Genomic DNA, 11,624 nt, shown 5'->3' on the forward strand with positions numbered 1-11,624 from the left:
GGGACAAAAAGAAATCAAGGGACATTTAAAATAGCTAAAAATGTGCAATTAATTATTAATAATAATAATAATAATAATAATAATAATACATTTTATTTATGGGTGCCTTTCATAGCACTCAAGGTCACCTTACAGTTTAAAACAAGCAAAAATACAGTTAAAAAGGCAAATAGAATTAAAGCAAACACATTTAAAAGATTTAATTGCGAGTTAATTGCGAGTTAACTATGACATTAATGCGATTAATCGCGATTAAATATTTTAATCGTTTGACAGCACTAATAATAACAATAATAATAATAATAATAATAATAATAATAATAATACATTTGATTTATGGGCGCATTTCATAGCACTCAAGATCACCTTACAGTTTAAAACAAGCAAAAATACAGTTAAAAAGGCAAATAGAATTAAAACAAACACATTTAAAAGATTTAATTGCGATTAATTGCGATTAAATATTTTAATCATTTGACAGCACTATATGATATACAAAAATTCACAAATGAAGCAGAAGAACAGCTACACAGTGGCCTCTCAAGAATAACAACCACAGTGTCCGGGTTAGCTCAGTTGGTAGAGCGGATTCACATATGTAGAGGTTTACTCCTCGACACAGCGGTCGAGGGTTTGACTCCGGCCTGTGGCCCTTTGCTGCATGTCGTTCCCCCTCTCTCTCCCCTTTCATGTCTTCATCTGTCCTGTGAAAATAAAGGCCTAAAAATGTCCCCAAAAAAAGAATAACAACCACATGTCTCCATCACCCCATTCTTTATATTATAGTTGATCCCAGATCTGTCAAAACCTGGGGAACATTACACAGCAACCTGGAAGGAACGTAGCTGGAAACTACCAGAACTTAGACAGAGAAGGGTACAGAGGTAAGCTGGAAGTGTACCTAGTATCACTATCTGTGAGTGGTCAATGATGTCCAACCCACCAAATCATAAAGAATGCAATGCTGAGTGAGGATCTTTGCATTTGATATCAAATGTAACAATGAAGTACATTGAATCAAGGATCCATTATATTAAATCCTGATGCTGCACAGAAGCCACTGTTCAGGTGTTACAAATGTGTTGTAACCCATATAAGTTTTTAGCAGGATCATTACTACCTCATCAAGAACAGTAACAGAATTAATGGAAGGCATTTTCATTAAAAAAAATATTTTCTGTTTTTTATTAACATTTGACTATTAAAGTGATGGTTCGGAGTAATTTACCCTAGGGTCCTTTGCACCATGACCTCGAGCCAAACACCCCCCCAGAAGCTTTTTTCACCTGGGTCTAACATTGGGCGAGTTAGCGTAGAGTAGCATTAGCCGCTGAATAGCTTAGCGCGGGGCTAATGGACCCACATTTTGTATCTCTTAAATGACCCCACTAATAATGCCCGAAATGATACAAAGGTCTACACTAGTATATATAGGTATATGCACTCATAAAATATGGATTGGAAAGTTTGTAAGTACACCAGAAGTTTATGTAAATAACACTTGCCTGCTGGCTTCTGCTCTCTGCTGTTGTTGTTGCTGCTGTAATAGGAGTGCTTAGGGACGTCTACAAATTACAACACCGAAAAGAGATGCAACAAAAATATTTTTTAATTTAACTTATTTTTTAAAGTAAGTGCTGTACTATAACTAGCAGGAGACAAGTAATAATTGAGGTAAGTTTGGAGACATTACCTTATTCAATCATTAAATTAATACATATTTTTGTTGTATCTTTTCGGTGTAGTAATTTGTAGACAGCCCTAAGCACTCGTCTAACTGCAGGTAGCAGCAGCAGCAACAGAGAGCAGAAGAGAGCAGTCAAGTGTTCATAAACTTCTGGTGTACTTACAAACTTTCCAATCCATCGTTTTATGAGTGCATAACCTATTTGTACTAGTGTAGACCTTTGGTATCATTTCGGGCATTATTAGTGGGGTCATTTACGAGATACAAACGTGGGTCCATTAGCACCTGCGCTAAGCTAATCAGCGGCTAACACTACTCTACGCTAACTCGCCCAATGTTAGACCCGGTGAAAAAAGCTTCTGGGGGGATGTTTGGCTCGAGGTCATGGTGCAAAGGACCCTAGGGTGAATTACTCCGAACCATCACTTTAAGGTTACTGCTTTATACATTACATTTTTTTTGTCACTGTATAAAAGGACATTTTAAATGTTTACATAATTATGATGCTTTTACATTTAAGAATATATATGCAGTTTTACTAATGTTTGTACTATAGTGTTTTATATCAGTCTAAACTAAACTGTGACTGTCATTGAATAAATTCTGAAAATAGACTTTCATCATGTTTCTCAACATGTTTTCAATTTTAGACATTAGATTAGGTTTGTTTTTGGCAAGTATTTATTTTCACAGGTGTCCATATGATTCTCTGCGTGTGTGTCCATGTTTAAGCGTCTTCTCACTAACACACACTCAATAGTGATGCTAACACATGGTCCATGGAGAACAATCCATTTAACCCCAACACTCACTGATACTCACACTTCCTGACCCCTGCTCTGAGCTACGGTTGTACACGTGAAATCCATGAAATCCAAAAGCACAGTTATTTCAACCAATTTTTTAAACAAGGCTAAGAGTCTAGGGCTATCTTTAAATATTATACTATAATTACAATTTAATTTATACTGTACTTTATTTGCTACTAACAATATTGTTATCACCCGGCTCTTAGGCCACAACAAATAGGAGACACACCATGATTTACTTTATTATGCCACTCAAACCAAATTAGACCAAATTAAATGATTATTAAGGTGTGGGGTGTGGTAACTGTGTTTGAGTGATGGATGGGTGTGTGTGAGTGTAAAAGTGCAAACAAATCATAAAGCTAAAACTAAAATCACTTAACCAAACCAACAGAAAAGAAGGGAGAACTGGGATCACAGCAGCCAGCATGCAGGCAGAGAGAGACGCGAGCTGCAGATCTGGGAACACTCAGGTGTTCCAGATTACACTACCAAGCACCTGCAGAGTGCTAAAGCAAGTATTTTTTCCTTTGAAATTTCCATTTCCATTCCATTCGGGGACATAATGACAGATATTTAGAAATTATGGTCGGGGTCGAATCGGGCTCGGTCACATCAGCGCGATAAGGAATTTGTTGTAAAATTGTGCTGCAGCTCCATTTAAGAGAGCTCAGTGCGTGTGGGTTTGTGTGTTTGAGTGTGTGTGGTAAGTGGGCAGAAGAGAGATAGAGAAAGAGGAAGCAGACGTGTTGTAGATGCAACCGGAGCAGACTTAGTGGTTATTCATGTTATAACGTCGGCCCTGGAGGTAATGAGTCTCCCCTGGTTTTCTGATCACGGTCGGAAACGAAGCGATGGGCCTGGCCGGATGCCTCGGGCTCGGGCCGGGTTCAAACACGGCTCTGTCGGACGCGGGCCGGGCTTGGACAGAAAAATTCGTCCCAATCCGGACTCTAATGGCTGTGTCTCATGTTACGTTGTTTTTTGTACACGCTGTGACTCTACAAATCACAACATGTCAATAGGAACATGTTGTGTTATTTTGTCACTTTTGTCACAATTCGGAGCAGTAGGATTGCTGGAACCATTCACCTGCATTTTCTGTGCTGGGCTGCTGCCGCTGGGGCCGTCAGACAGCTTTACAGCACGCACGGAGATGAGAAGGGTATGTATGGACTTATCTAACTCTTGGGGTTACGGTGAATAAGCTAAATTCCCAATAAGTCAGTGTGTACCTTTAAAAAAAACTCAGCATCTTCCTAAACAGTTGCATGACCAGAAACGTGGTAAAACATGGGTAAATATTGGAAATGCAATTGAAAGATGGAGACAGCTTAGAGCCGAAAAGGCTAATTTTCTTCCTGAACAGGTAAGCATTGAACTTTAAGCAAATTTATCACGGCTGCTAGGGATGGGCATTTTCAGTAATTTCAACATTTGTGTACTCGCATTAAATTATATAGAGAGTTAGTTACTCGCAAATAAATGTGATCCCAACTGGTGCTGGCTTACGCCGCCATGCTAACACACGCTAACTGCTAGCGTTACTGGAGGACTGGGCAAGCAAGCCAACGGCTGTTTACAACCACAATGACAGACATATGAGAGAAATTGCAGGTTTGACTTCCTCTCAATGGAAACATGCAATTTAACTTTGGCAAAACAACCGTGTAGCCTGTTCAGCGGCAGTAGCCGACAAACTGTGACTGTGACCTGGGTACAGACGACCACAGGGGTGCAGTGTTTTTAGCAGTTGTTGCCGTAATTTTAAGCTGAGTAAAGGTGGCTGTCAGTTGGGTAAAGAGGGCTAAGAGGTCGGTGGTTTTAGTGGTTGTTGCAGAAAGGTTTAGCTGAGAAAGGGTGGCTGTCAGTGACAGTGAGCGCACAGGCTTTTATTACTGTCAACATAGCCAGCATCTAAGCTACTCCTCTACGCTGTGGATTAATGTCTGGCAATGTGAGATTAGCATCTAGCTAACAGTGACATTGTGGGAAATTGGGTTTAGCGGTCTCAACCTGACAACCCCCGTGAACTAAGGGCCGGGGGAGAAGACTCTCTCCATTGTTTTGAATTTGGACTGCAGTAACCATTTTAAACGCTAGCTGTCGGTATTGCACATTGCAGCATTAATAGTCAGCAACAGTTAACTATAGTGAACACAAGGATATCTCCACAATACCTGTACTGTCCCACCACCCTTCTCACACCTCAGCAACTGGATCCTGAAAGCAAATGAAGAGGTAAAGAGAAAGAGCAGAAACAGGCATTGATGCAACCCAAGGTTAGCATAGGAAATTAACCCACCAGCCAAAGGACAAAGTGACCGCCACAGTGTGCGCGAAGGCACCGAACCTCACAAATTTTTCTTTTAAAAAGGATCTGAAAACATGTTTATTTAGGAAAGCTTTTGGTTGATGGGTTTTCACTAGTGTCACTTTAATTTTACATATGTATATACATTTTATATTGTTTGTGTTACCTATTCTTTTGTACAGCACTTTGTGATTTTATCTGTGAAAAGCGCTTTATAAATAAATTTTACTTACTTACTTACTTTAATTGCTCTGGTATAGATTTTTTTTTTAACTTCTACTTTTACTAGTTGTATAAACCCCTATTATGTTCTTTATTATTTTGACTCTATTTATTCATACTTATTTGTATCCTGCTGCACCAAACCCTATTTCCCCTCTGGGAATCAATAAAGGCTTATCTTATCTTAAATTAGCACTAAAAACAAACTACAGCTGAGGCCGATTGGTGGAATTTCAAGAAACATCATGTTGTGGTATGACGAGACTAAGGGGAAGCTTACATGACAACATCAGGTAACAGGTCAGGGGACGAGAATTCGTCCAGTCTCTAACAACCAAACCTCTTTGTGTATACAGTAACTGTCTATCTACAGCTTCAGAGAGTCTACGTAGGCAGCTACATGATAACGGACGGTTTGTCTCAGGCCTGTCTCCTTCTGGAGGTTGGTGGGCCAGCCACGATTTAGTATCTGTGTTAACGGCACTCTAATGTCTTTGTTCAAGGTTCAGCTAAACGTAACGTCTCCATTATAAATACACCTTTAGGAGGACAGGAACTTCAGAGAGTTGGGACAGCACTGCACAATAACACATCGTGGTTGTACTGTACTGCCTGCTTAATTGTCTCCTCAATTGAGTGTTCATTAAATGTTCCTGTATAATTCATCGAGGTCTCCCAAACCTTCTTCATGTATGTCAAATGAGTTGTGTGGCTCCTGAGTTTTTTCTTAACAGTAATGGCATTCATATTGAACCATAAAACAGGGGAGATTTAGGAAATCCCCAAAGTAATTGCACTTTATCCTGAGGGTGTACCAAATTGTCACTGGCTGAGGTCAAACAACTTGCATATTATCTGTGGGAGGCATAATGTGAATCAGTTACTGTGACTAGGTCTGGGGGTTTTGTTGCTTTTAATTGGCACAATTTAGGATCAATTATATCAAAAGGGGATTGTTATAAGTTGATATTATATCAAAAGATACTTGAGGCTATGTCTGCTCAATTGTCTGCTTTGGCTCCTTTGGGCTGCTCGTGTGAATATTAAATAATAATAATTGCAAATCATGTTCTAATCAAAACAGACTTTGGAGGATTGTTCTGTGGTTGAGTTCTCCGTATCACGTCACAGAAGTCATATTTTGATTAGCCCTTACTTGCTGCACAGCATCTTGTTCTGATTTAGAGGTCGTATAATGGCTGAGGAGTAGGTTCATTTGGTAAGATTAGCTAGGGGTAAAGGTTAAGTTGGGGTTTAAGCTTAAGCAGCTAAGAGGCCTTCACATGGTTATAACCTGGTGCCTAAATGTGTGGGTTTGCACATGAATGCATGAGTAAGTATGTGTCCACACAGGGGTTAAATTGGGATTCGATATGTGGGGGGGCTCTCCCTAGGGGGGTCTGGGGGTATGCCCACTTGGGACATTTTTTTGAAAAACAAACCATTAAATGGCACTTTCTGGAGAGTTTTGTGCAAAGAAATGGAGAAATCGAGTCTTACATATGTGCAAAACTGCAAGATTAAGAGCCTACACTTTGCATTGTTGTAGTATCAACAGGTATTAGGGCATTTAGCATTTACATTACTGTTAATCAGACATCACTTGATTACACATTGTATTACCTTGTTATGATATAAGAAGTGACACATACAATGTGCCAAACATAATGTGCCACATGAAGAGACAGTGCAGCATATGACAGTAGAAGCAGCTGAGAAGGGTCTGTGGTGACCAGGTCCACCTCACACAAACTTCCTTCTCCCATTCTCTCTTTAATACTACTACAACACAAACACACAGACACACACATATAGTCTAACCAGGACTCAACATAAACTCTTCAAAGCTGCCAGCTTGGCAACCAAGTATGTAGTTTTGGTTACTGGTGCCAGTGGTTGCCTCATTACAAACTGCCTATTATTAAAATATAAAAATGATGATAACACTGGTTAGTTTTACAATCAACATTTGAATTTATTTGGATTTTACATTTCATACAAATTATTAAAAACAGTACACAGTACAGAGTACACACATCTATAACTCATAACTCATCTATAACTTCATTACTTCCCATAATGGCTGGTATGCAAACACCTCAGTATTAGTCTGCCTTTTCTTACAGGCCAGGTGCTCTGCAGATCTCCTCCTTGCTACCCACTTTCTAACAAATTGAGTGGGGGTCCCCGGGTGCTGATGGAGGGCCGACAATGTTAACAAACATTAGAGAGGACACATTTTCAATTCTCAGCAGGGAACGTAAAGGTGTAACAATTGCGTTCATTTTGGAAAAACCTCTCTCACATTCTGCACTGCTTACAGCAAATGTTTCAACAGCATGTCTGAGTGTTAGAAGTGGTGTAGTCATGGGTAGACTGGGGTCACTTTTGAAATCCCTAAAGCTTGCCTTCATGCCAGCAAAGCCAATACAAAAAAAATCACAAAGCTCCCTCAGTCCATGTTCCCCAATACATTTGAGGTAAAGGAGAGGGCCAAGTTGTTTTGTTAAGAAGGTTCACCTTTTGCAACAAGGACTCTTCTTCCTCTGTCATCATTCTTGCCTCCATGTTGGTTTTTAAAGCTTCATAAAACTTTTCTGGTTCGATGACTTTCTGGCCTCTGTCACTGTGCAATTCTATGCCGTTGAACAACCCTTCCATCACTGCGTCACATGCTTTTTTTATAGAAATGACCACTATCAGGTTCTCTACTCATTGAACTAAAAAACTTGATCTGCCTCTTGATGAGAGTCACTGACTGACACAGTCTAATGTCTCTGTTCTGCAGAGCCTCAGAGAGATCTTTGAGTTCTTTGAGTGCATCCATCAAAAGTCCAAGGTTCTTAACAAAACCAACAGAATTTAACTTAGTTGCTAAGCCCTGATACATACTCCTCTCATTGGAGCTCCTCTTAAAGGTCCCATGGCATACAAATTCACTTTATGAGGTTTTTTAGCATTAATATGCGTTCCCCCAGCCTGCGTATGCTCCCCCAGTGGCTGGAAATGGTGATAGGTGTAAACCGAGCCCTGGGTATCCTGCTCTGTCTTTGAGAAAATGAAAGCTCAGATGGGCTCTCCCTTTCTCTTGCCCGCCCAGAGAATATGACCCACCCATGAGAGAGAGACATCATGGCTTTCAACAAGCAAAGTGGCAGTTGGTCAAGGCCACACCCCCACCCTCCACCTTGCCCCCCCCCCTCTCTCCTCCTAAACAGCTACAGACACCACTAATGGCACATCCTAAGGAAAGCTCATTATGGGACTGGCTCTAGTGGCTGTAATTCTGCACCAAGGCTGAATTTCTGGAAAGAGACTTAAGATACAGTATTAGGGGACCACTAAGGTCTATATAAAAGCATCCAAAGAGCACCATGTCATGGGACCTTTAAGATCTTTACTTGAAGCTGTGAGATGATTGTATAGTGCTGCATACATTGTCCAAACAACTTTAACTGTATGGAATGATGACGCCACCCACCTTATCCCCAAGACTCTACCTATCCTTCTCAGACAACTGCCTACTTCAGTTACAGCAGTCTCAAGTTCTCTTACATTCTTTGGTGATTGATTTTACAAGCAGTAAAACTTGTCTATAAATGATGAGAAGTGATTGGTTTCGGTACAATGTTTTACTGCGTCTGACACTGACAACTCTAATCTATGGTTTAGGGAACTGACTTTTGAGTTTTGCGAACACGCCATTCTTTCTGCCCAACATAACGGCAGCTCCATCTGAGCAGAAACCCACCATGCATTCTTTTAGAAATGCTTCATTAAGACCATGTTTCTGAAGACAGTTAAGTAGGTCGGTTGTAATACCATCTGAAGTGGTGCTCTCCAGCTCAAGCAAATCTAAAAAGGTCATTGGATCCGAATTATGGACAGATGTCCTAAGGTACACGATCAGGCAAGACCTCTTGCTTAACGAGGTACTGTCATCTACTATCACTGTTAGCTTTGTTTGATGCTGGCCAACAATGCCCGTCTCATCTCCCTGGATATGAAATTAATGATTTCAGTACATGTGACATTTGCATGAAGAACACGGCCAACATTCACACCGTTAAGCATCTGCAAGTCAATGAGTTTTGGATGGTCAGTGTAAGGCCGGTTGCTCTTTGCTACATAATAGGCTGTTAAACACACTGAAAGTAGACTCAAGAATTTGTCTTGTTGCTTTTTAAGTATACTTTCAGATATTTTATGACTTTGGGAAACACTATGTTCATTAATTTTTTTCAAACATCACACGGTCAACCTAGTCTTAGTTATTTAATTGAGATTTAGTCTTATTTTCCTTACCTTGTCATTCAAGGCCAGGGCAATTTTTGTACGACCAATGTTGTGCTCTCAGATGAACTTGACAAAGTCGATCTGCTGCAGCAGCGGTGGCCCGCAGCTTGTGAGATTTTTTTTTTCAAGGCAGTAGAAGGTCTTATCGAACTTCCGTGCGCTTCCACATCCCGCGCAACTAAGGATCTCCCAGAAACATAAAAAAAAATATAGCCTAAGCCTACCTAGAAGCGCAGGCGCGAGCGGTGCGCGATGGTCGACTGACAACGAGATTAAGCAGCTGAACAAGAATACTGCCGTGTTCCCATTGTTCTCATCTCAGCTCTTTTCTTTCATTTATTGTCAGAAATATCATGTTTTCAAAAGCATCACTTTGATAAAATTTTATTTGACATATTTCTGGTAGGCAACTGACTGCAAGCAGGCACATCCAGACACAAACAAGCAGGCTTATGTGCTGGGGCTGAGCCCCGGAGAGCCCCAATCCAATCTAACCACTGTGTCCACATGTTTTGGCATTTACAAATTCTAGTCTTTTCCAAACAAGCTTTGAAGTTCATGTTTCACTGATGTTTTGTCTCGCTCTTAATTCCTCACTGATATAGTACAGAGACATCTCTGCAGTCTTTAGCCTTCTGATAAGGCACATCATCTTACAACAGAGGCCACCGTTTTAATCCCCTGTGGTATTTACTGACTATCTGCATGTGCCTTTAACAACTATGCAACACATATATCCAGACCTTTAATCTTTAGGAGCTAAAGGCTGGCCCAGCTCTTATCCAGGCTCTCTACCCTCTCCTCGCCAATTAAAAAACAGTAAAACCGTTCAATAAATCAACAGTTAAAACATTTTAAACTGTGCCATTTCCCTTAATACTTTTCCCATTTGAACTTTTTGAATTGCCCTTAAACTAAATCGCCCTTAGTGGCGCTTGTCCTGGCTGGGTGGTTGAAAGATGCCGGGGACAAGGCCAGGCAGCTTTATTTGAATAACACATTTCAGCAACAAGGCAATTCAAAGTGCAAAGAGCAGTTAAAAATAAGTTGAAAAAAACATCTGTTAAAGAGAATATAAAAACAGCTAAAATAGAAGCTTTGACACACAAGAATAAAAGTTACAGTGCAGTGTAAGAAATGCACAATTACTTAAAAAAGGCAGCATCAAAAAGAAAAGTCAACATATAAAATGTCCTTGTGTTAAGGAGTGTCACTTGTTGCTTTATAGTACACGTAATTAAGTTTGCTGCCAACCATGTGCACCAGCTGGTTATTTTCCCTTATGTGTAAATCAAAGAATCAAAGCTCTTTGGGATAACATATTACCAACAGCTCTGTGTCATAGCAGGTAAAAATGGGGTAACACACAGTGAGTTAAAAGAAAGAAAATACCAGCACACACCTCTCCCCCTCTGCTTTTGGTTTATTGAAAAGTGTGGGCGGGAATTTCCTTTCTTTTTTAAATGGCTCTTTTTTAAACGGGGGAATGTATCCTCTGCACTGCAAAGGAGACGAAGCAAGTGATGTGCGTGTTGCTTTCCACAAACAGTGAGTTTTCGTGCGTATTGCTTTCGTCACACACAGTGAGTACCATATGTGAAAGCCATATGGCAGGGACAACAGCCAAGTTTGTTACCAAGGCCTTCACCTGGTCAAGGAACAGACCCGCTGCACAGATATACATTTAAGATGCTTGTTGAGCCTTGCAAATCTGTTGGCACAAAGCTAACGGGATTACAAAATCAGCCACAATGTTCTGAACAGAACCAAGGTATTAGAGAAAGTCTTTGGGTCTGGGTTCAATCATCTACTGGAAACGTGACCCATCTCGAATGCGCGCCACCTCTGTGCTGAAGGTTTGGGGATTCCTGGATGGAGAAGATAAAGGTGGAAAATACTAAACTAAGCCTGCCAACTATACACTTGGAATCTAATCAAGAAGAAAATGAGTTTCCACTTTTCCATTCAATAGTATTAATACTAACCACAACTAGATTTTTTTAGAACAATTTAAGAAATGCTCCCCAAGTAGAATAAAAAGTACATCTCTACATACATTTTTTTTCACCTAAAGATAGATTTTGATTTTGTTATAGTGCCCACAAACTCCACAAATAAAAAAAAGGATCTGCTCATAGACATTTTGAAACGTACAAAAGTTCACATTTCAACAGACACAGTGAGCTGGGAGGAAATTAGAAGATTTCAGCACATTATTTGAGGTTGCACGAAAATCATGGAGAGTGAAAGAATCTCCAAGTGCAACCAGGAGCGCAGGCACGGTGGCTCAGTGGTT

This window comes from Perca fluviatilis, chromosome 8 (genome assembly GCF_010015445.1).
Source record: "Perca fluviatilis chromosome 8, GENO_Pfluv_1.0, whole genome shotgun sequence".
In the NCBI taxonomy this organism is placed as follows: Eukaryota; Metazoa; Chordata; class Actinopteri; order Perciformes; family Percidae; genus Perca; species Perca fluviatilis.